This window comes from Nycticebus coucang, chromosome 16 (genome assembly GCF_027406575.1).
Source record: "Nycticebus coucang isolate mNycCou1 chromosome 16, mNycCou1.pri, whole genome shotgun sequence".
NCBI classification, from domain to species: Eukaryota; Metazoa; Chordata; class Mammalia; order Primates; family Lorisidae; genus Nycticebus; species Nycticebus coucang.
In genome coordinates this window covers 42,807,539-42,831,912 of record NC_069795.1, presented here as the reverse complement: position 1 = coordinate 42,831,912, position 24,374 = coordinate 42,807,539, and the positions used below count along the sequence as shown (strand labels likewise).

At 37.5% G+C, this 24,374-nt stretch overlaps 1 non-coding gene across 1 annotated transcript; it reads right to left on the bottom strand.

Annotated features, from left to right (window-relative positions):
• Positions 1-807: 807 nt before the first annotated feature.
• Positions 808-870, bottom strand: LOC128568258 (U7 small nuclear RNA). The gene has a single exon (XR_008375076.1). It is a non-coding gene; the product is annotated as a U7 small nuclear RNA (small nuclear RNA).
• Between the last annotated feature and the right edge of the window lie 23,504 nt (positions 871-24,374).

Below are 24,374 nucleotides of genomic sequence, written 5' to 3'. Positions count from 1 at the left end.
CCCTAGCCACTGAGCTACAGGTGCCAAGACCCTGTTGTCATTTTTAAAAGGACATGTTTAAATGATTTGAATGTCTTTTCATTACTTCTGGTTATTGTATTGTGTTTTTTTGACCACAGATCTGAGCTGAACCTGGGTCACACGGCCATGGTTGTTCCTAAGGTTACTCCATATTTCTGGACGATATCGGGTTGCTGAATATGGAAGACCTTTGTGGTTTTGCTTATCTCTTGGTGGGGAGTTTGTATCATGCCATCTAAGGCAGTGCAAAAATGGAAGTGTTATCATGCTCATCATTTTGATGTTCTAGGCCTTTCCTGTAAAGTTCACATTCATGAATTAGAAGACTTTTGAAAAAGTTAGAAAAACTTTTGGTGAGTGTAGGAAAAAGAGCCTATAAGAAAAGCCTTGGAAGGAAGCTGGACTCAATGCTTCTGAGTTGAACGTCACTCCCTGAAGGTGCTGAAAATTGAGGAGGTCTTGGGTATTCCTCTGAAATTTTCGTGGAGACTATCCATTGCTCTGCATTTCATACTGAAAGAACAGAGGCTATCACCAAAATAATTAAAAATTTTAGCTAGTGTGCTTTTGCAAGTAGCAGAAGTGGTGGCCGTGGTCTCCCATCTTCATACTCATGTTGGTCAAGTTTTAATGTTGCTCTTTATTTTCTTCTAGCTGTCAAAAATGGCTGAAGCTTCAACATCTTCAAAGTTCAATTCAGGCCTTTCTCTCCCAAGATTTCTCCTCTGAATTTTTTGGCCTAAATTTCTTTTTTAAAAATTATTTATTTATTTATTCGTTTTAATTTTGGGTCTTCTGATAAAGATTGGAAAAGCTGCTAGACAAACTCTAAAAGAATTGTTAATGCTAATCACTCTCATTCAATGCTTCATGGCCCATAATTTCTTCCTTTATAATGTTTCTCAGATCCTGATGATTACCAATTATATGATTTTACTCAAGGCATTTTTACAAATGGAGAAGCCCATCCCTTTTTTACACTATGCAGTTCTTTTAAGAGCGAAAGTGAGTTTTTTTCTTGTCTTCAAGTAATGTCTATTCCTTACTCTAGTGCCCTGGTCTCTGTCCCTAACCCACATGTGTTTAGCAATTACTGTATTGCTTGTGGGACCTATTGTGGGGTTTATTAAAAAGTATTATTTTCATTTGCATCTGTCTTATATTCTTATTGAGTCTATAAGTTATACAATTTTTTTTCTTTCTTTCCTCAGGATCAGTGTCTGGTCCTTGGGTATCTCTTTGAATCTGCTTATTAAAGCACTAGCTTCACAATAAGTTCTCATTAGTTGTTGAATTTAACCAAAGGGGCAAATTTTGGTTGTGTAATGCAGAGTAAAAGATACAGTGGACAGTTCACTGAAGAAGGGGAAGGGAACACAGCCACATTTCTCAAACTTTTCCTCTGAAGTACTCCTTGAAGCAGAGGATGTGTTTTCTAGATAGCTAGAGTGTAGCTGGAAGTGTCTGTATTAAATGTATTTGATGCCCCTGTTTAATCCTAAAATTTTAGGAAAATTATTCTTATTTCCATCGTATCAGTATTTGTTTTAAATTATGTACTACTTCAACAACTTCTTTTCCCCCTCTGTGCCTCCCAAATATTGTAATGACGTTGATGTTCCAAGAAGATTTTCCTGATCAGTGGTGTTCCACATCCTTTCAAAGATATCTTAGTTTGAGATTTTATAAACTTGCTGATAAGGCCAACATTATGTAGAAAATGCACTGCATATTAATGGCTGTTAAACAACAGCGGAGAAGAACTCTATGTATTTTCCAAAAGGAGATCAGTATGTATTTTTACTGATTGGGATTGTGAATATATAACAGTAGCAGAGATTTAAAATTAAAATGTTAACTCATAATAAGTCATCTTTTATTTATCTTTTATAATTGTGTTCAAATAAAATATATAGTTTGCAATGATCATTTTAGTACATATCTCTACAATACAAAAATCTAAAGGTTTTCTGTTCAAAATTTAGTTTGACTTCTGAAGAGATTTATGTAAACTTGATGTTTGAATACAATCTTCCTTCCTTCCTTCCTTCCTTCCTTCCTTCCTTCCTTCCTTCCTTCCTTCCTTCCTTCCTTCCTTCCTTCCTTCTTTCCTTCCTTCCTTTTTTTGAGACAGAGTCTCACTTTGTTGCCCTCAGTAGAGTGCTATGGCATCATAGGTCACAGCAACCTCAAACTCTTGGGCTCAAGAGATTCTCTTGCCTCAGCCTCCCAAGTAGCTGGGACTACAGGTGCCTGCCACAACACTGGGCTATATATATATTTTAGTAGGCCCTGGCCGGATTCGAACACACCTGCTCTGGTGCATGTGGCCAGCACCCTAACCACTATGTTACAGGTGCCCAGCTGAATACAATGTTTTTTTTTTTTTTTTTTTTTTTGTAGAGACAGAGTCTCACTTTATGGCCCTTGGTAGAGTGCCGTGGCCTCACACAGCTCACAGCAACCTCCAACTCCTGGGCTTAAGCGATTCTCTTGCCTCAGCCTCCCGAGCAGCTGGGACTACAGGCGCCCGCAACAACGCCCGGCTAGAATACAATGTTTCTTAATCACTTGTTAAGGAAAAAAATCTTGCAAGTTCAGGGAAAAATTAGTATTAGAGTATTAATAAAAAAATTATTTGTTACATATAACACATACATATAACACTTGCTACAAATAATATACATATAAAATGTAAAATACTTTAAATTTATGCATTTTAGTATTTAATGTTTTACATTTTAATAATGCCTATTAATATTCTACTATATTTACAATATTATTCAATATTTTTCTATTTGTAAATCTGGTCGCATCTCATTTTAGTTATAAAATTACAAACAAAATGAAATATTACTGGAAGTTTAAATAAAGTGATTACAACTCAAGTTTACTGGGCACTACATCCTCAGAAGCAGCGGGCCTTGAAGACTGCCAGAATGGCCCAGTGAATCCTCAACTGTGACTCTAACTGATACATAAGAATCTTGCAGAGTTAAGATGCCATCCTACAGTTGCAATGCTCTGAACCAGCAACCAATATACAGTGTTCCTTACTTCTTTCTTGCTAGGAAATACTGGTCCAGCATCCAAGAGAAGGGAGAAAGGCTGACATTCTCACTTTTCCGTTCAAGGATGTACCCCCAAGGTCTGTCTGCTTCTTGTGCCTACAGCTTTGGGCTGTACCCTCCCAAGGCTGCATCACCTGGGGAGAAGTGCTTCTGGAGGAAATCAGCAACTGTATGAGGCTGGGCAACTTGAAACGGCTACCTGGCCACAACCTCAGGGTTACCTATGGACCATCCTTGGTGGCCTGACCAGGTATCTGTTTGACAGTGTAGATCTTAGTGGAGGAAGTTAGCTTTTACTATTGACAGCCTTTTACTACTGAGCCTACTGACTCAGCAGCTTCCTATGGCAGGACTGGATGCTTTCTTTACTGTGGTCTAAGTAATGAAGTTCCAGGTACTTGTTGTTTTCCTGTAAGCTTAGCCCACAGGTAGTAGTTGTTCTAGCTCTCCAATAACTGTAAGCTCCGAATAATTCCTTTCTGTTTATACTAGCCACGTTTGCTTTTGTTTGCTAATCAATAACTGATCAATAACAAATCAAATAGTGGAAGCATGTTTAGATAAGAGGTATTAAAAAAGAAACCTTTACAATATGTGTCCTCTTTAATGCAGAATTTATTATTATAAGAATTTAATCAAGGAAAATAAATGAACAAGTGCACACACACGACTAAAATAAAATGTACCATTGAAAATACTATCAGTATCATCAACTTTAAAGTCACATATTAATGATCCATGTAATCTTAAATGTATCAAAATAATTTAAATATGATTTTTATATTTAGTGTAGAGTAGTCCCTGTGTCCCCTGGCATTCTGGTAAAGTCTTTCGGGATTTTCTTTTTTATTTCTTTTTTATTTTATTTATTTTTTGGAGGCAAGAGTCTGGTTCTGTTGCTTGGGCTAGCTGCTAGAGTGAAGTTGGCATCATCACAGCTCACCACAACCTCACTCTTGAGCTCCAGTGATCCTCCTGCCCCAGCATCTCAAGTAGCTGGGACTATAGGTCTGTTCCACCAGGCTTGATTAATTTTTCTATTTTTTGTAGAAATGGGGTCTCACTCTTGCTCAGATTCAAGGATTGTATCTTTTTCTTCTTAATAAAAATTACCTAAATGTCTTTCCTCAAATTATGTTGAATATGCCGCTTTTGACAAAAATTTTCTATTTCTACATTTAAAGTTATACAAAATATATATTTGATTTTGAATTTTTCACCTATGAAAATTGTGTTCAAAGACATCTAATTATAAGCAATTCCAACCTTCTAGAATTCTACAATATTATTTGCATCTTTTCAGATGGATAGGCTGATCCTGAGAAGGTATAAATAGTATTATGATTTCAATTTCTGAAAAATAGACAAAGATGAACTTATTCTGAAGCCCACAGTCTTGCACTTTATGCCCATGGCTTTCAGGCCTTAGCCTGTTAAAATTACTTTAATTCTGGGCCTGCTGGTTTTCTCAGGAGTGCCCACTGGAAAAAAAATCAGACTTATTTCAATGACTATCAATTAATTATAAATCTGAGAGGATAAGAAGTTAAAAAGTGCTTTGAGGGTCTCTACCTAATTTTTTCCCTGAAATCTCTTCCTCCAGTAGGCTGTTTTCAGCTTCAGTTGGTTAAAACTATAACGTTTATAACAATGAATTGAAAAACTGATACTGTAACGGTTTTATCTATTTTATGGTAAATTGTGTGGTTCATTTTCTTCACACACTTAGTGTCCTCATGGTTTATGGTTTCTTCTGCGTAGGAGGCAGGGATTCTTGACCTTGACTGCATGTTAGAGTCACGTGGGGAGTTTTTACAACACACTGATTCCCCAGCTGTCATATTTGATTGGATTAGGGAGAGCCTCCCCCACCGGAGTCTCTGTACATAATGAAAGCTCACAGGTGATTTTAATATGCAATCAGGCCCAAGAACCACTGATACTGATAGGAGGGGGAGAAGCTTTATTTAAACTATCTGTAAAATGCCATCACTGGGAAGGTTAATATATCCTGTATGCATAGCGACACAGCGTATATTTTAAAAGCTTGCTTACTAATTCTAATCCTTTCAATTGACGCCAGGTTTAGACAAGTTCTTCAGGTGCTTGGCTTTGCTGTCCATTTGCAACTTCTTGGAAAAAATAATACTGGTAGTTTGGTTTATCGAGCCACACAAAAATCAGCGTTAGGAAATCATCTCCAGGCTTCATGACATATTAATACTTTAGTTGGATTTGTTACTGAATATAGGGATGAAATTGGTAACCTTTGTGATCAGAATACAGGACAGATAGATTTTGATGAAGATAGTGGGAAAACCTAGAAGGCTTAAACTAACGCTGAACCCTCTCATCTTTGTAGAGGAGATGGTGGGAAAGAGAAGTGAAAGTCATAGTTGTACCTAGAGTGAATCTTAGGTCCAATTTCTTCCTATACGTCTCAGAATTTTATGGAAAAGGCTGTTCTTGTTGGATCACTAAATCTACCGACAACTTTGCCACTGACTACGGCCAAAGTCCATCAGTTTAGACCATTCAATTTTCTTTTTCTTTTTTTTTAAATTTATTTATTTTTATTGTTAAATCATAGCTGTGTACATTAGTGCAATCAAGGGGTACAATGTGCGGGTTTCATATACAATCTGAAATATTCTCATCAAACTGTTCAATGTAAACTTACTAAATGCAGAATACAAATGCCTACATACAGTAACTAAGAAAATACCATTCAATTTTCTTATTGTTTCTACCAACATATATTGATCTGGACCTTTTCAGAGAACATTATTTAAATTTTTTTATTTAAGATTAATATGAAGGTACATATAATTCGGTTGCATCTGTAAGGTTACAGTTGAAGTTGTCTGTGAAAGTGTGCTGTGTACCTGTGCATCGCCCCTGTTCGGCCGGAGCATCCTGCACCTCTTCCTCTGAAATTTGTTTTGAGTCAGCACTTGTGCACAGAAGAGACCATGTCATGTTTAATTTTGTGTCAACTTGGCTGGTCCAGGGTGCTCAGATATTTGGTCAAACAGTTTTTCTGGATATTTATGTGAAGGTGTTTATTGGAAGACATCAACATTTAAATTGGTGGACTTTGAATAGAGTAGATGGCCCTCCATAATTTGGGTTTGCCTCAGTCAATCAATTGAATGCCTTAATAGAGCAAAGACTGATTGTTCTCAGGTAAGAAGGAATTCTGCCAGCAGACTGCCTTTGGACTTGAACTGCAATCCTTGCAGTGTCTCCAGAGCACTGCAGATTGTAAACTTCCCAAGCCTCTACAATTGCATGAGCCAATTCCTTAAAACAAACAATGTAACCTAAAAATTTGTACCCTTATATTAATTTGAGAAGACCGGGCATCCATAAAATGAAACTAGGCTGCAAGGAAAAAGAAAAATTAACTAAAATGATTGTGAAATAAAGAAGTTAATGAAGGGCAGCCCTGCGGCTCAGTGAGTAGGGCGTTTGCCCCATATATCGAGGGTGGCAGGTTCAAACTCGGCCCCAGCCAAACCGCAACAAAAAAAAAAAAAAAAGGAGAAGTTAATGGATGGACTGAAAAATAGAATTATGCCCTGTTAAATATCAGTCTAGTGATGTGGAAGGTAAAATTCCATTACCTAGAGAAAATCATTAATAAATCTAAAATGGGGGTGGAGGAGATAAGCAGCAAGGTAAAATGATCCAGAATCAATATAATAGAAGTTCCAGAGATGAAACAATGGAGAGAAGAAAATAATTAAAAATAACATTAAAAAGAACAATGGTAAATCACTAATCAGTAGAAAGACATAGGCTGTAAATTATATTAAGTTTTGATCAAGACAAACATAGAAAAAGATTTATAGATAGATACTTTTTAGTAAAATTTTAGAACTTCAAATAGACAATATCTTAAAATCTTACAGAGGAAAAAATGCTATTTAGTTACTGTCAAACTGAGGCATAGTTAGAGAAAAAATGAGTAATATTTATCAACTTTCATACTGAGGAGTCTACTTATAATTTTACTAAATTGAAAAATAATGGAAAGAGAACATTATTTGAAATACATATTTCAAAATACATATGTTGATTTTTTTTTTTTTTATTGTTGGGGATTCATTGAGGGTACAATAAGCCAGTTACACTGATTGCAATTGTTAGGTAAAGTCCCTCTTGCAATCATGTCTTGCCCCCACAAAGTGTGACACACACTAAAGCCCCACCCCCCTCCCTCCATCCCTCTTTCTGCTTCGCCCCCCATAACTTTAATTGTCATTAATTGTCCTCATATCAAGATTGAGTACATAGGATTCATGCTTCTCCATTCTTGTGATGCTTTACTAAGAATAATGTCTTCCACTTCCATCCAGGTTAATACGAAGGATGTAAAGTCTCCATTTTTTTTAATGGCTGAATAGTATTCCATGGTATACATATACCACAGCTTGTTAATCCATTCCTGGGTTGGTGGGCATTTAGGCTGTTTCCACATTTTGGCGATTGTAAATTGAGCTGCAATAAACAGTCTAGTACAAGTGTCCTTATGATAAAAGGATTTCTTTCCTTCTGGGTAGATGCCCAGTAATGGGATTGCAGGATCGAATGGGAGGTCTAGCTTGAGTGCTTTGAGGTTTCTCCATACTTCCTTCCAGAAAGGTTGTACTAGTTTGCAGTCCCACCAGCAGTGTAAAAGTGTTCCCTTCTCTCCACATCCACGCCAGCATCTGCAGTTTTGAGATTTTGTGATGTGGGCCATTCTCACTGGGGTTAGATGATATCTCAGGGTTGTTTTGATTTGCATTTCTCTAATATATAGAGATGATGAACATTTTTTCATGTGTTTGTTAGCCATTCGTCTGTCATCTTTAGAGAAAGTTCTATTCATGTCTCTTGCCCATTGATATAAGGGATTGTTGGCTTTGTTCATGTGGATTAATTTGAGTTCTCTATAGATCCTGGTTATCAAGCTTTTGTCTGATTGAAAATATGCAAATATCCTTTCCCATTGTGTAGGTTGTCTCTTTGCTTTGGTTATTGTCTCCTTAGCTGTACAGAAGCTTTTCAGTTTAATGAAGTCCCATTTGTTTATTTTTGTTGTTGTTGCAATTGCCATGGCAGTCTTCTTCATGAAGTCTTCCCCCAGGCCAATATCTTCCAGTGTTTTTCCTATGCTTTCTTTGAGGATTTTTATTGTTTCATGCCTTAAATTTAAGTCCTTTATCCATCTTGAATCAATTTTTGTGAGTGGGGAAAGGTGTGGGTCCAGTTTCAGTCTTTTACATGTAGACATCCAGTTCTCCCAACACCATTTATTGAATAGGGAGTCTTTCCCCCAAGGTAAGTTCTTGTTTGGTTTATCAAAGATTAGGTGGTTGTAAGATGTTAGTTTCATTTCTTGGTGTTCAATTCGATTCCAAGTGTCTATGTTTCTGTTTTTGTGCTAGTACCATGCTGTCTTGAGCACTATGGCTTTGTAGTACAGACTAAAATCTGGTATGCTGATGCCCCCAGCTTTATTTTTGTTACAGAGAACTCCCTTAGCTATACGGGGTTTTTTCCGGTTCCAAACAAAATGCAGAATCATTTTTTCCAAATCTTGAAAGTACGATGTAGGTACTTTGATAGAAATGGCGTTGAATAGGTAGATTGCTTTGGGAAGATAGACATTTTAACAATGTTGATTCTTCCCATCCATGAGCATGGTATGTTCTTCCATTTGTTAATATCCTCTGCTATTTCCTTTCTGAGGATTTCATAGTTTTCTTTATAGAGGTCCTTCACCTCCTTCGTTAGGTATATTCCTAGGTATTTCATTTTCTTTGAGACTATGGTGAATGGAGTTGTGTCCTTAATTAGCTTCTCATCTTGACTGTTATTGGTGTACACAAAGGCTACTGTCTTGTGGACATTGATTTTATATCCTGAAACATTACTGTATTTTTTGATGACTTCTAGGAGTCTTGTGGTTGAGTCTTTGGGGTTCTCTAAGTATAAGATCATGTCGTCAGCAAAGAGGGAGAGTTTGACCTCCTCTGCTCCCATTTGGATTCCCTTTATTTCCTTGTCTTGCCTAATTGTATTGGCTAGAACTTCCAGCACTATGTTGAATAGTAAAGGTGACAGAGGACAACCTTGTCTGGTTCCAGTTCTAAGAGGAAAAGCTTTCAGTTTTACTCCATTCAGTAAAATATTTGCTGTGGGTTTGTCATAGATAGCTTCAATCAGTTTTAGAAATGTGCCACCTATGCCTATACTCTTCAGTGTTCTAATTAGAAAAGGATGCTGGATTTTATCAAATGCTTTTTCTGCATCTATTGAGAGGATCATGTGATCTTTATTTTTGCCTCTGTTGATATGGTGGATAACGTTTATGGACTTGCGTATGTTAAACCAGCCTTGCATCCCTGGGATGAAGCCTACTTGATCATGATGAATGACTTTTTGGATGATAAGCTGTAATCTATTGGCTAGGATTTTGTTGAGAATTTTTGCATCTATGTTCATGAGTGAGATTGGTCTGAAATTCTCCTTTTTGGTTGGGTCTTTTCCTGGTTTTAGTATCAGGGTGATGTTTGCTTCATAGAATGTGTTGGGGAAGATTCCTTCTTCCTTGGTTTTTTGGAATAATTTCTGCAATACAGGAATAAGCTCTTCCTTGAAGGTTTGATAGAATTCTGGAGTGAAGCCATCTGGACCAGGACATTTTTTGGCTGGAAGATTTTTTATTGTTTCTTTGATATCAGTGCTTGAAATTGGTCTGTTCAGGAGCTCTATTTCTTCCTGGCTAAGTCTAGGGAGAGGGTGTGATTCCAAATATTGATCCATTTCTTTCACATTGTCAAATTTCTGGGCATAGAGTTTCTGGTAGTATTCAGAGATGATCTCTTGTATCTCTGTGGGATCAGTTGTTATTTCCCCTTTATCGTTTCTGATTGAGGTTACTAGAGATTTTACTTTTCTATTTCTAGTTAGTCTGGCCAATGGTTTATCTATTGTATTTATTTTTTCAAAAAACCAACTCCTTGTTTCATTAATTTTCTGAATGATTCTCTTGTTTTCAATTTCATTGATCTCTGATTTGATTTTGGAGATTTCTTTTCTTCTACTGAGTTTAGGCTTAGATTGTTCTTCTTTTTCCAATTCCATAAGATCTCTTGTGAGATTGTTGATGTGCTCTCTTTCTGTTTTTCGAATGTAGGCATCTACAGCGATGAATTTTCCTCTCAAAACTGCTTTTGCAGTATCCCACAGGTTTTGGTAGCTTGTGTCTTCATTGTTGTTATGCTGAAGGAAGTTAATGATTTCCTGTTTTATTTCTTCCTTCACCCATCTGTTATTCAACAGAAGATTGTTTAATTTCCATGCCTTTGGGTGGGGTCGAGCATTTTTGTTCGAGTTGAGTTCCACCTTTAGTGCCTTATGGTCTGAAAAGATACAAGGTAAAATTTCAATTCTTTTGATTCTGTTGATATTTGTTTTGTGTCCCAGGATATGATCAATTTTGGAGAATGTTCCATGGGGTGATGAGAAGAATGTATATTCTTTATCTTTGGGGTGGAGTGTTCTATATGCGTCTATCAAGCATAGTTGTTCTAGGGTCTCATTTAAATCTCTTATATCTTTGTTTAATTTCTGTTTAGAGGATCTGTCCAGCTCTGTAAGAGGTGTGTTAAAGTCCCCTGTTATGATGGTATTATCAGATATCATATTGCTCAGACTGAGTAAGGTCTGTTTCAAGTATCTGGGATCATTTAAATTGGGTGCATAAATATTTAGAATTGAAATGTCTTCTTGTTGTAGTTTTCCCTTGACCAATATAAAGTGACCATCTTTGTCTTTTTTGACTTTAGTTGCTTTAAATCCACATGTATCTGAAAATAAGATTGCAAGTCCTCTTTTCTTCTGAATTCCATTTGCCTGAAAAATTGTCTTCCAACCCTTGACTCGGAGCTTTAATTTGTCTTTTGAAGCCAGGTGTGTTTCTTGCAGACAGAAAATGGATGGCTTGTGTTTTTTAATCCAGTCAGCCAATCTATGTCTCTTCAGTGGGGAATTCAAGCCATTAACATTTATTGAGATAATTGATAAGTGTGGTAGTATTCTATTCGTCTTATTTTGTGAGAGTCCATTGCTTAGTTTTATCTTTTGCATCAGTGTGGAGGTTAGGTTCTGTACCCTAATTTCTGAGTTCTTACTTTGCTGCTGATCCATTGTGGTGGTCAGTGTGCAGAACAGGTTGAAGTATTTCCTTTAGAGCTGGTCTTGTTGTGGCGAATTTCCTCAATGTTTGTATATCCGTAAATGATTTGATTTCTCCATCAATTTTGAAGCTTAGCTTAGCAGGGTACAGAATTCTGGGCTGAAAATTGTTCTGTTTAAGTAGATTAAAGGTAGATGACCATTGTCTTCTTGCTTGGAAAGTTTCATTAGAGAAGTCTGCGGTCACTCTGATGGATTTGCCCCTGTAGGTCAACTGGCGCTTACTCCTGGCAGCTTGCAGAATCTTTTCTTTTGTCTTGACTTTGGACAGGTTCATCACAATGTGTCTTGGAGAAGCTCGGTTAGAGTTGAGGCGACCTGGGGTCCGATATCCCTCTGAAAGCAGTGTGTCAGAATCTTTGGTGATGTTTAGGAAATTTTCTTTTATAATATTCTCTAGTATGGCTTCCATTCCTCTGGGGCATTCTTCTTCCCCTTCTGGAATTCCTATAACTCGTATGTTGGAACGCTTCATAAAGTCCCATAATTCTGACAGTGAACGTTCTGCTTTCTCTCTCTTCTTTTCTGCCTCTTTTACTGTCTGAGTTATCTCAAGAACTTTGTCTTCTACCTCTGAAATTCTTTCTTCTGCATGGTCTAACCTGTTGCTGATACTTTCCATTGCATCTTTAAGTTCCCTAATTGACTGTTTCAGTTCCTTCAGGTCTGCTATATCCTTTTTATATTCTTCATATCGTTCATCTCTTATTTGATTCTGTTTTTGGATTTCCTTTTGGTTATTTTCCACTTTATTAGCAATTTCCTTCATTGTTTCCATCATTTCTTTCATTGTTTTCAACATGTGTATTCTAAATTCCCTTTCTGTCATTCGTAACATTTCTTTACTGGTGGAATCATCTGCAGTGGCTACCTCATGGTCCCTTGGTGGGGTTGTTCTAGACTGGTTCTTCATGTTGCCTGGAGTTTTCTGCTGATTCTTCCTCATGGGTGATTTCTGTTATCTGTTTCCTTGCCCTAATTTTCCTTTCACTTCCTCTTGCTCTTTAAGTTCTTGTGCCTGTGGACTAAGGATTACAGGACCAGAAGTGTGAGAAGGTTGAAGAGCAAAAAAGGGATAAAAGAAAGGAGGACCGAGTGATAAAAAAAAAAAAAAATAAAGATAGAGAAAGGAGAGGGGGTGGGTATAAGGAATATTGACAAAAAGAAGAGAGGCACAGAAAGAGGGAGACAGAGCAATATACGTGTACAGTAGGGTACTTTGACACAACCTTAAAAAACCCCACCTTCTGGGGGTGCCCAGTTGGGTGGTTCCCTTAAGGTTAGCAGCTCTTTGCTAACCTGATCAGACACAGTACCCAACCTCCACCAAGTAGAGAGGAAAGACAAAAATGCTTTAAATCAAACCAAAACAAGCAAACAGAAAACTTTACAGGGATAAAATTGGGTGAAAAACCAAATGATAGCGGTAGAAACACTAGCAAAAATGAAGTTGTAGTTATTAAAAAAGGCAGCAATGGGAAATTATAATTAAACTAGAAAAATTGAGAAAGAAAATGGGATCTGTATGGAAAAGATTGAAATTAAAAAACAAAAGAACATCAACAACGTCAAAATAAACAAACAAAAAAACAAACAAACAACCAAACAAAAAAAAAAAGAAAAAAATACACAACCAAAAACAAAGCAGTTTGTATATGTTATTGAATATTGTCTGGGCAACACGTGGTCTTCTGGGGTATGAGATGTTAATCACAGTTCTGATACGACTGGAGGCTGCTGATTTCTCAAACCCCAGCAGGTAGACACCCTAAATCTCTCTTCAGCCCACTTAAAAGGCACTTTGAACTTGTGAACTTGCTGAGCAGAAGCTTTCCCAGCTTTCTCGCTGGAATCACTGCTGAAGTGGCTATCCACTTACCCAGTGTGCCAAAACCGGTCTCACTCTGCCCCTGATGGTTAGGGCTGCAAGGCGGCTCAGACCCCACCCTTAGGCTACTTGGTTGCTGGGTTACCAGCTCCCACCAGTTTCTAGCTCTGCGACCCTGAGGGCGGAGCTTGCCAGGGCAGATCACTGACAATGGTTCCGTGTGACCCACCGCCAAACACTATTAGCTCCGTCTGGCTCAGCAGCTCAGACTGGGGCCCTAGACAATGGCCAAAGTTCTCCGCACTCCCGCTCAGGCCTTCCCCAAGGCAGTTCAACTGAGTGCTAAGTCCAAGGACATCAAAACAGTTCACAGGTAAGGCCTTTCTGGTTTGCAGTCTCGCTGCTACTGAACTTACAGTTGTGGGCGGGTTTAGACGGATTGAACACACTTGACCACTTGCCGGTTTTCCACTGTTTTAGTCCTCCTCTTGGGGTCCAGAAGTCTCTTGCTGACTCCCTGTATCCTCATAGGAGTGATGATAGGCAGTTCCCACCAGCCAGAGATGCCTGGAGTCCTATCTCCCCAGACTCACGGTGCCCAGATGCAAGGAAGCTGTTACTCAGCTGCCATCTTGCTCCGCCTCCATATGTTGATTCTTATTAAACCTCTGTTACTTAGCATCCTACATAGTTTCAGATCTAATTTCTTTAATCTTCAAATTTCTGTTAGTAAAATAGTTATACTAACCAAAACTTGATAAAGATAATACAGAAAAGAAAACATATAAACTGGTCTAACATAGGAGTATAAAGGCCAAATTATAAATAAAGTATAGAATAAAAAATAGGCTATAATGTGAAAATATATAAGAAAAAACTCATGACCAAGTAGAAGTTACTCTAGAAATATAAAAATTACTAGAAATTATATAATGATCATAATGTCAGGTTAACTGTTAAAATCCATTGGAAAAAACAGAGAACATTTTGATTTAAGAAAAATTATTCTGTTGAGAAGTTTTCTATTTGTAAAAACATTTAAATAAAAAAGAAAAATTATTTTATTTTTATTTATTTATTTATTTATTTTTTGCAGTTTTTGGCCGGGGCTGGGTTTGAACCCGCCACCTCCAGCATATGGGGCCAGCGCCCTACTCCATAAAGTTATTAGGAATCTAGAAATTATAGGAATATTCTTTAACATGACAAAGAGGGCTCTGCACCCGTAACTCAGTGGTTAGGGCGCCGGCCACATACACCGGGGCTGGTGGGTTCAAACCCAGCCCAGCCTGCTAAACAATGACAACCACTACAACAAAAAAAATAGCCAGGCATTGTGGTGGGCGCCTGTAGCCCCAGCTACTTGGGAGGCTGAGGCAAGAGATCGCTTAAGCCCAAGAGTTTGAGGTTGCTGTGAGCTGTGATGCCACTGCACTCTACCAATGGCAAACAATGAGACTCTGTCTCAAAAAACAAACAAACAAACATGACAAAGAGTATGTAGCAGAGACGAACAATAAAAAAGACAGCCAGTAAAACACTGATATGCCCATTAAACTAAAGATAAGATAAAGATGCATGAGATCATCATCTAACTGGGTGTGGTGGTATATGTCTGTAGTCCCTGCCACTCTAAGGCTGAGGCAGGAGGTATATGTCTGTAGTCCCTGCCACTCTAAGGTTGAGCCCAGTGTGGGAAAGAAATCCTCATGGCCCTGATAAGAGTACAGCCATGTTTAGAAACAGCAGGCCAGAAACCAGACGGTATGGCTGGTCTCCTCTCCTTCCTATGGACGCTTGTTCCCTCTGGACTTTAGCTCTGGTCCCCTCACCCCGGAGTTTGAGGATGCAGTGAGCTATGATCAGGCCACTGCACTCCAGCCTAGGTGACAAATGCCCCAACTCTATAAAAAAAATCTTATTTTTTTATAACAATAAAATCTGTTCTAAATTTCTAGTTAATAATCAAACAACAGGAAATGGAGTAAAAATAATAGTAGAGGAGAACATGCCACAACATGAATGAAACTTAAAAACATTATGAATGTTTAATGTTTTGTCTGGCTAAATAAAATAAGCTAGACAAAAAAAGACAAATATTGTATGATTTTATGTACACGAAGTACTTAGAGGAGTTAAATTCAGAGGCAGAAAGTATGGAGTGTCCAAAAAGTCTCCCCTAAAGTTGCCATACATAGGGAAAGGGAGAAATTGTAGCTAAATAAACCTTTATTTACAAAATATTCACCACAAAATTTTACAAAGATGTGGCCAACACATAGAGAATGTTTTGTAAATATTTTGAAATGTACAGAATTTCAGTTTGGGAAGAAGAAAAGTTCTGGGGATTGATGGTGGTGATGGCTGTACAACAATGTGACTGACCATACACAATGCCCCTGAACTATACACTTAAAATTGCTTAAAATAATAATTTGTATAAGCCGGGCACAGTGGCTCATGCCTGTAACCCCAGCACTTGGGAGGCTGAGGTGGGTGGATTGTCTGAGCTCACAGGTTCAATACCAGCCTGAGCCAGAGTGAGACCCCCATCTCTAAAAATAGTGGGGTATTATAGTGGGTGCCTACAGACCCAGCTACTTGGGAGGCTGAAGTGAGAGAATCACTTGAGCCCAAGAGTTTGGGGTTGCTGTAAGCTATTACTCCACAGCATGCTACTGTAGGTGACAAAGTAAGATTCTGTCTCAAAAAAACGAAATAATAATTTTAATGTTATGTATATTTTCACACAGTAAAATGTTGTCTAGGCAAAGAGAAATTATTACCATATGAAGTGAGTGATTATCTACCAATGAAATCCAAGAGAATGGCTGAAAATTCATTAACACTAGCAAGAAAGTATAGAAAAATATCTAGACAGAAGATAATTTTTAAAAAAATTAATAGCTTTGTCATACACCAGCAAAAAGCAATCAGTAAATACAAATGTGAGGGTGGACAGCATAGACACAACAAAACTTCAATACCAAGAAATAAATATAGTAAGTCATATGCAAGGTCAATATTGTAAAAACCATAAAATGTTACTGTAAGACAGAAGGTCTTAAATCATGTCTCATCTCATGATCCTGGATAGGAAAGCTCAATACTTTAAAGATGTAATGTCCCGGATTAATCTATAATCTTGATGCCATTTCATTCAAAACCCTAATTATTGGTTTGGTGCCTGTAGCTCAGTGGCTAGGGCACCAGCCACATACAACAGAGCTGGTGGGTTCGAATCCAGCCTGGGCCTGCCAAACAACAATGACAACTACAACCAAAAAAACAGCCAGGCATCGTGGCGGGTGTCTGTAGTCCCAGCTACTTGGGAGGCTGAGGCCAGAAATTGCTTCAGCACAAGAGTTTGAGGTTGCTCTGAGCTGTGATGCCACGGTACTCTTCCGAGGGCGACACAGTGAGACTCTGTCTCAAAAAAAAGAATAACATTGTGCATTGGAACTTAAACTCCAAAGTGATAGATGGTAGGAAGTAGTTAGGCCATGAAGGCTTCATCTTCATGAATGGGGTTAATACCCTTATAAAAGGTTTGGAGGGAGCTAGTTAGGCCCTATTTTCTTTCTTTCTCTCTTGTTTTCCCTCTCTTCTGCCTTCCATCTTGTAGGGACACGGCAACAAGGCACCATCTTGGAAGCTGAGGTTTCACCAGGTACAGAATTTAGAATCTGCCAGCACCTTTAACTTGGTGAGATGGTGAACTGGGAGAAATACCTTTCTGCTGTGTGTAAATTACCCAGTCTGGGCTATTTTGTTGTAGCAGTAGGAATGGGCTGAGACAACTGCCATGGGCCACAGGTAACTTTGGGAATCAGCATCAGCTGTCTGCTACCTCCCCCTGACTGTCTTTTCTAGAAGTAGTTCATCTAGGTATGAAGGTACTTAGATCAAGTGGTTCTTAAACTTGGCCGCACATCAGAATAAACTGGGAAGCTTTGAAAATTCTAATGCCTGTACCGGAGGCTACACCAGCTGTGGGTAGTTCTAAAATTTGCGCAGGTGATGCCAATCTTGAGAACCAGTGGTATAGATAAAGAATGGATGCTTTCTGCTGGGAATAGAGAAAATAGTTTAAGTATTATATAATCAGAATGGCTTTTGAGTAACTTTAAAATATGAGATACAACAATACTGACCAGCTTATGTTTGTAGGAGTTTCACGTATGCGTATTAATGCATTTAGCATGCATAGTGACCTTATAATTATTCTCCTTTTGCAATTGAGACAATTGAGATATGGAAAGTTTAAGGAACCTGGCAGTGACAAAGCAGGTACTGACTGGACGCCAAGCACTCTGCTCCAGAGCTTGTGGGCTTGGCTGTTACTCACCACTCCCTTGCAAATGCTGCTTGACGTCCTTAAATGCATGCTCAGGCTTTTGCTGCAGCTGGCTCACAACTTGAGACAGGATGGTATTTGCCATCCTTGTTAATTTGCTATTAGGATTTCTGCAGACATTAAAAGAGATTACTAACCAAGACATAAGTCACCACTCTTCCAGCATCTGAACAAAAATAGACTCCTGGAAAATATCTCAAACTAGGAAAAAAATCTGAATGAGGAGAAAAGATTTTTTGTGTTAAGCCCAGAGGAACAAAAAATGAACAGGATCTCGTTGATGACAAGGAACTGACTTCTTGATTCATGGGATTTGTCTGGCATGGCCTCTCTTTTTCGTTAACAGAGCTATGTGGTATCATCAATGGTGTATTTGTGTGGAGATAGTTTCAGAAAGGTTTTTAAGTCAATTGCTGCACGGTCTCATTCGTGTGTGTGTGATGCAATGAAAAATACTCTGTTCGCATTATATGCCTGTTACATTTGGGGACTTTTAAAATGTAATAGCCATTAAATACATTTTAAGGTTCGTTATGTTAATTATGTTTGGAAATTTTTCTGTTTTATTTGTCATTTTACCCTTAATTAAATTTGGGGTCTGGCCATGGCCATTGGTTACAATATCATTTACAGATGTCTATATGACAGGTTTTTAATTCAACTTGCCAGTATCAGGGTCTGATTTGGAGGAAGGAAGCAAAAATAAATAAATAAATAAATAAAACAAAGAAACAGTTGAAGAACAGCTACAGTGACTTCTTTGTGGACGTCAAACATCAATCTGATTGGGATTGTGAATTAACACGATCTTTGTGTTACTTGAGCCTTTCTATACAGCAATGATTGTTTGAGTCCATAGCATGGATTGTGTTAAACATAATTGTGGTCTATCTGTATTGGTGGGTGGTCAAAATTTGCTCAGTAATTCCCTTCCTGTAAAAGGAAAACACACAGACATGAAGTTTTGTATATATCCTATCTAATGATTTAGGCTCAAACTCAGAAAAAAGTATCTTTTGTTTTTTCTTTCAGTTTTGAGATGGCACTTGGAGCTTATTTATGTTATCGGTGTAACTTACACTTTGAAACATTCTTTAAGTGCTTTAGAATTCTTGGTTAAATATTTTGTTTTGTTCTTATTAAGGTAAGAGAGCTTCTGAAGAAATTGATTGGCTTACTTAGAAAATGTATCATTTCTTCAATGTACATTAAGCAGATGTAGAAATCTATTCTTGGCAGTCACATCACAAGAATTCCTATGAAAAAGTCTATCCTGGAGAAACAGCTGGCATATATCCTGTTAATTGAAAAATTATTGGTTGCAGAATAAAGAATAGCACTGGTGATCTTTTCCTTAATCAAGCTTTTAACTTCATCTACTATTTATTTACTGACCCCGTAAAATTCTGTTATTGCTTTTGTCCTAAACTCAGTATAAAATGTAAAAACAACAAAAGTATAAAATTTCCTCCAAAATAAAAGAAATCCAAGTGAACAGAATACATACAAAGCAAACTCACTCTCACAATTAATTTACCTGCAATCATTTTTTATTAAATGTAACACATTTCTTCTAAAATAGGAGCAATAAGACCAGAGAGTAGATCATCTACTCTTTTTCCATTAGCAAGTAATTTACAAATAAATTGACCAAAGAAAATAACTTTAGAATTAATAGTTATTCTTTCAAATTTGTTAGTTTCTGTGTATCAGAGAGAGAGCGAGAGACAGAGATAGAAAAGGAGAAAGAGATGGTTTTAGTTCTCAACTTGAGATAATTTGGGGACACTTACCTTTTCAGAAGAGGCTAGGTCATGGTTATGTTAGAATTGCACAAGACAACCTTCTATGTGGGGATGGATGCTGGCTCTCAAACCTTACTTATTTCTTTGTCTTGATTACAATTTAGTAGAAACTAACACAAAAATGATGCTCCTGCAATGGTAACATGAACCTTCTTACAGGTGAAGATAGATTTTTAGTTCTTAGGAAAGGGGAGAAATATTTATATAATGAGGAATTGCTTTCATTTGCTAAAAATAAAGGTTTTACTATGCAATTCATTCTTTTTTTTTTTTTTTTTTGTAGAGACAGAGTCTCACTATACCGCCCTGGGTAGAGTGCCGTGGCGTCACACGGCTTCAAGCAACCTCAAACTCTTGGGCTTAAGCGATTCTCTTGCCTCAGCCTCCACAGCAGCTGGGACTACAGGCGCCGGCCACAACGCCCGGCTATTTTTTGTTGTTGTTGTAGTTTGGCTGGGGCTGGGTTTGAACCCGCCACCCTCGGCATATGGGGCCGGCGCCCTACTCACTGAGCCACAGGCGCCGCCCTGAAATTCATTCTTATATTTATGTCACTTTTACTTACCCCACGTTAGGAAAAAAACAAAGAGGTCATTGCCGGTTAGTTCAATGCAATAATGTTTATAAAAGTTCATTATAAATAGCAACACACTTTTAAAATTTGTGGTACTATTTTGATTTAAAAAAAAATACCCAAAGCCCACAAATACCTCTGACAAAGCAAGTAATCCATTTGAAGAGACTAGGATATTAATCTTTCAGCAATGGTTTGAGGCAGCAGACAACTTCGAAAGGAGATGATTAATTTCTTAAAGAATATCTCAGCAAATATATTATTTATATGGCTTCATCATATTTCCCTCATCTCTTCCTTGTCTTTTTTCCTTATGTATTAGCATTTTGTATGGCACTTTACAATTTACTTAGTCCTTGAAAGTATCAAATTCTAATGATTAATAAAAGTAAAACGTTAAACTGTAGTGTGATTAAACTGCTATTGCCCTCGTAACAACAGGATTTTTAGTATATTAGAACAGACAACACAGATACATGGACTTTAGAAATGTAAATCAAAGGACAATATTGAGCACAAAGGTGTGATTTATATCCTGGTTCAGAGCGTGAACTCTGGAATTATAATGCCTCTATTTAAAGTTTAGCTCTTCCACTCCACTCATTAATGAGTGACCTTTAGCAATTAACCTCTATCTGCCTCAGTTTCCTTCCCTGTAAAATGGAACTAACAATATACTTATAGAGTAGTTGTGAAGATTAAATAGGTTGACACATATAAAATGCACAAGTTTTAGCTCTATTAAAAGTAATATATTAGGAACATTTGAAATTCATATGTGCAGAAGGCTAGAGTTAGTACATAATCTGGGGAACCAGACAGAAGGAAAACGGTGGGAAGGAGGGGAATGTGCCAGCTTTCTGTTAACCATGGAAAGCTTTAAGGAGGAAGGAGGGTGACTAGGAAGGTTGATATTGTTGAGGAGAAATTATGAAAGAAAGAGTGGGAGAAGAGAGGCATTGAGGTAGACCAGTAGGGAGATACCAGCGTAAATTTCCATGTAAATTTACAACACATGTGAAAAGAAGATTTTAGTTTTAATAGGAAATGTTGTGAGAAGCTATTAGCTACTCTCTTTTTTGCAGTAGAATTGACTTCAGTCTACCTCTAATTCTTAGAGAAGATTAGCTGTGGCTTTGGTAGTGAAAGGAAGTTTAGTATAAAGCAGTTACTTGGGTAGAATGTGCATGTAGAAATAATACATTTTTCAATTGGATATATATACAATACATATGTGTATAAATGTGTAATGTATATATGAATACATATTATAGATAGATAAAGACAACTATTCATCAGACTTTAAGGTCAATTTGTTTGGAAGCAACTTTTTGGCAACTCTCATTTCTTATACTTAAGAAGGAAGAGTGTAGACAGTTTCCTGAAGGAATACGGGTGCAAGGTATTTTGTTCATTATCATATCTGTAATTCTTACCTTAGCAGTGTGTTGGCACATCTAAGGATTTCATAAACATTTATTAATGTAATGATAGAAAATAGAATGATTCCATGATATCTTGAGAAATTACTAAGCTTTTTTTTCTCTGAGAACAATGTATGCTGAGTGTAGATCTTTCGCGTGTACTACGATAAAGGCCAAAATAAGGATTTTTGGAAAGCGTATTAGAACCTCTATGGTATTAGAAGTCGCTATTGTAAATAGGAGGTAAATGTATTATAGACATACGTGCATGTTCTTATAAGATCTGTGAATAAGTAAATGATATTCTTTGTCACATGGCTTTCTTTATTTTTATTCTGAGGAATAAATAAATAAATCAGCAGAAAAAATATTTAGATAGGTGGTATGCAATGACACCATAGGGAAATGTATTTGATGACTTACAATAAACTATGTTCCAAGCAAATTATAATTGCTGCCCAGGAGAGAAAAGCAAGAACCATGAAACTATTTTCTCCGTTATTTAGTGGAAATTATGTGCACCTAATGCACCTGACAAAAAATAATGACAAAGTGGAGGTAGAACTATTCACAGTAAAATATTTACAAGTACACAATTGGGTACAAGTCAAAAATAAGTCTACTTAAAGTGGAAGGAAGTCATACAATTTTTCAAAAGCAGTTTCTGGAAGTAGTAAGAGTTGCTTTCCTTTGAGACTATTCTTTGTGCTTGGCACTATGCTAAGGACTTTGCACACATTAATATCCTACGTCCTCTAACAATACTGTGAAGTAGGCATTATATTTTCTTCATTTTGCAGGTGAGAAAATTGAATCTCCAAGACATTATGCCTTTTACCTAGTTACACAGCTGCTAAATGGCAGGACAGAGATTCTTGCCCACTGGGCCTCTTCACATCGTATATTTGTTGTACTTGGAGGCCACAGCTTACATGCTACATCTAGTAGCATATTTAAACTCAACTCCAGGCACAGTGGCTTGCACCTGTCTGTAATCTTAATGCTCTCTGAAGCTGAGATGGGTGGATTGTCTGAGCTCATGGGTTCTAGACCAGCCTGACCAAGAGCAAGACCCCATCTCTAAAAATAGCCGGGTGTTGTGGCGGGTGCATGTAGTCCTAGCTACTCATGACTGAGGCAAGAGAATCACTTGAACCTAAGAGTTTGAGGTTGCTGTGAGCTGTGATGCCACAGCACTCTACCCAGGCCACAAAGTGACACTCTGTCTCAAAAAAAAAAAAAAAAAATCAACTCCTTGGAATATTCAGTCATCTTTGGAGTGTTCCTTAGGATCAAATCACCCACTGACACAGCGTATGTATGTGATGGCAATTTTTTTAATATTCAGTTTTTCATAGTCATCAGAAGCCCATTCAAGTCACAATGAATGTAATAAGCTTGTATTAGCTCTTTATCTGAATTCTGAAGTCAAAAGTTTTAACTGGGCTCAGTGTTTGAAAGAATTGCCCTCACAAAGAGTTGACAGTAAAAAAAGTGAGAAAGGAAGTCCAGAGAGACAGCTCATTAACCCTGCTGATCCACTGCTGGAGAAGCCCTGGGACTCCCGAGAGCAGCCTCTCCATCCCCTTGACAGTGGGATGTTACATCGTTATAGATAGAAATAAAGGAAACCATAAAGCGGTAAATCAAATGCCAAGCTGGAAAAATAAAAAAAGATTTGGAGTCTGGCCTGGGTGTAATAAACATTCCAAGGAGGAGCAGAGATGAGAGAGGTCTGTGAGTGTAGAGTCAGAAGAAAGGGTCTTAGAGAAAGCCACTTTTTGGTCCCTCGTTCTTTTTAATAGGCATCCCTTTTGTTGGAGGGAAATCCTTTCAGTCTCTGCTTTTCTGGGTTGCCCTTTCCTTCCATCCTCATTATCAGACCCCCTACCCAGAATTGCCTACAAGATGTTTTCAGATTGATTTGATCACAGTCACGTGTTCTGCTGACTCAAATGCTGTTAAACAACCTATGATTCCTTTTTTTTTGACTCTGGAGAATATTATATATAAAATAAACCAATAACATTTCTTCCCATTTCCTCCCCTTTCTTTGTTTAATTTTCCTTGGCTACTCTTAAAACGATACCCACTTTTCCCTAGCTGTAAAATTCTTCCTGAATTGTGGTGTTGAGTTAGTCATAATCCATTGTGGATCTTATATGTTGTGATAGTAATTTAATTTGTTATAGCGTAAGCAGTTTCAATTTGTTAATTTCAGTGACCTACAATGCTGGAGTGGTTAAAAAGGAAAAAGCAAACAAACAAATAAAAAAACACCTAGTTCCCTTGTGAGGGTTTTAAGCCAAATTCCCTCTGTCCAGATGGCTCCTGCTACCAAGCCAGGAAACAGTGGAGCCTCTACTTCCTGCTGATTTGTTTATAGTGGCCCTTGATTGCTATTAAGGGTCCCCATCCCCAGTTGTAGCAGCTACCTAGCTCCCATCTCCCCTCTATCTCTTGCACACTCATTAACCCCTTGGGGTTGGCTCCAGCTTTTTTTGCTGTCTGTTTCTTCCTTACTTCTTTACAAAGAAAACTAAACTTTAATTTTGAGACCCTCCTAGAAAACGGAAAAACCAAAAGAATGAGATAATTCTAGGCAGGGCTTCTTCAACTTTTATTTGTCTTATCTTCATGCCCTTGCAAACATATTCATGTTTAATTTTAATCACTTTTTACAGAATGAATTCTGAAACACCTAAAAATACAAAACTCATGCACGCCTCTATCTCTACCATTTCAGATTGTTTATTTTAGTTAGACACAATTTTTGTCAATTAACACATACGCAAATAAAAATATCACAGTGTTCTCCAATTACCATTATGTTCAGAAATGGAATATTGTTGTAGTTTCTTTTTGAAATAGAATGTTCTGTAAAGAAAAAAAAAAGATGGACTAGGAGAAGCAACTCAACTTTCATCCTGTTAACACTTAGATGGGTACTAAGCAGATATGGCGCCATGAATTAAGACGAAGTAAATTACTCTTTTGCCTTTGGTTTGATATTCTCTTTATTCTTCTTTTCTCTCTTTCTGCCT